Genomic DNA, 1,862 nt, shown 5'->3' on the forward strand with positions numbered 1-1,862 from the left:
GGAAAACTCCCAGGAAAACATTAGATGGGTCTCAGCAAGCCCAGCAGAAGAGGAGAAGGAAGGACTGTAGAGGACTCAATTGTCCAGAACTATAGAGAACAGAGCCCACAGAATCAACTAAGCATGGTTCATAGGTGCTCACAGAGACTGAAGCAGCAGGCATAGAATCTCTATGGATCCAAGCTAGGCCCTTTTTGTATATATGTTACAGTTAAGCAGCTTGGTGTTTCTGTGAGGCTGCTAACAGTGGGAGTAGGAGGTGTCTCTGACTCTTTTGTCTCCTCTTGGGACCACTTTTCTCCTACTGGGTTGCCCTCTCCAGCCGTAATAAGAGCATTTGCACCTAATCTGTCTGTAACTTGTTATGCTGTGTCTAGTTTATGTGTTTAGAGCAGGCTATCCATGATATTATTCTTATATATCTTTGTATATCGTATACCATTCTTTGAAGCCTAGGCTTGCCTGTAACTCACAGCAATGGAAGGAAAATGAAACACATATGTGGTTCCAATTATGTCAGTAGTGGCTGCAGTTAAATTGGTAAAAAAAAAAAAAATAGCCTTCACATACATTAACAGAGTAACTGTTTAAGAAGATCTATTTTATTTTTTCATGTAGTTTTTTTAAAATTTGTTCACTGTGCATTCCAATTGTAACTCCCTCCCTCGTGCATACATCCACATAGTTGATCAGCATAGCTTTATTCCAGAGTTCCAATTCTATGGTATATTTTAAGACTATTCTGAAAATTATTCAATAATATCTGGTCTATGGGATGCAAAAAATATGAAGACACTATTTCAGTTCATTATTGAAAGCAATAATTTAGTGTACTAGGCAATTCAATCAATCCTATCTTTAGAAACTACTTTTAATACTCACTTAGAACATACATTGATTTGCATAAATACATTTACACATGTAATCACTTAAAAATAGAAAATTTTAAATGTGTGGTGTATTTTAAGAAATAATTAATGTGACATTAATTTCATATATGACTCAGATAAAATTATTTTAATTTTTGGATGGTTTGTTGGAACCAGGGCCTTGCATGTGCTAGACATGCAATTTAGCATTGACATTCAAACACAATCTATTTTTTAGCTTACACAAACCAATTTCTTAACAAAAAATAACTTGAGAAGTCCCGCTTTCAGATGGTGAGCACGACAACCTTCCTACCATTGACTGCTGTCAGTACGGATGGAAGTGACATCCTCAATTTGCCCAATCTTCCTCCCTGAGCAAACAAGAGCTCTGAGGGCTGCCTGCACTACAGGTTCAGGAGTCTTGGTCCTCTTTCCTTCTGTGACCCGGAGTTTGACGTGCAGGGCAGTGATGCTCCTTGCATCTCTGGGCCACATCCTTGGCTGCCAACATGGCTGCATATGGAGAGGACTCAACTTGGTCTGCTTTTACCTTCATTCTACAAGTCACTCCACAGATGGTTTCCTTGCCAAAAAAACCAGTAACATGGGGAAGGGTATCATTGAAAGATGCAAATATGTGACGGACACCAAATACATTCTCTCCTGCAGCCACCTGGGGTCCAAGGCTGATGACTTTTTATTCCTTCTTTTCCTTCCCCTTGTGAGGTGCCATTTCTGACCATTGCCGCTAGATTCATACACTGGAAAGAGCACAAACACAATCTTAAGAATGTTAGTTGTTTGGTTTCTTTCTTTCTTTTTAAAACTCAAATCATTTAGTTGATAGAAAGGGTCAAAGTACTTAAGAGGGGAACATCCAAATGTTATACACAATTTTGTTTTCATTTTTCTCTTTGCTCTGCTAATTTTAATAGTATATACTCATGAGGAGCATGCATTTTGTCATAGTGATATATTTTGTTGGTTTCT

General features: G+C 38.1%; 1 pseudogene; it reads right to left on the reverse strand.

Annotated features, from left to right (window-relative positions):
- Positions 1-1,181: 1,181 nt before the first annotated feature.
- Positions 1,182-1,605, reverse strand: LOC127210105 (40S ribosomal protein S14-like; annotated as a pseudogene).
- Between the last annotated feature and the right edge of the window lie 257 nt (positions 1,606-1,862).

Source organism: Acomys russatus, chromosome 27, assembly GCF_903995435.1.
Source record: "Acomys russatus chromosome 27, mAcoRus1.1, whole genome shotgun sequence".
NCBI classification, from domain to species: Eukaryota; Metazoa; Chordata; class Mammalia; order Rodentia; family Muridae; genus Acomys; species Acomys russatus.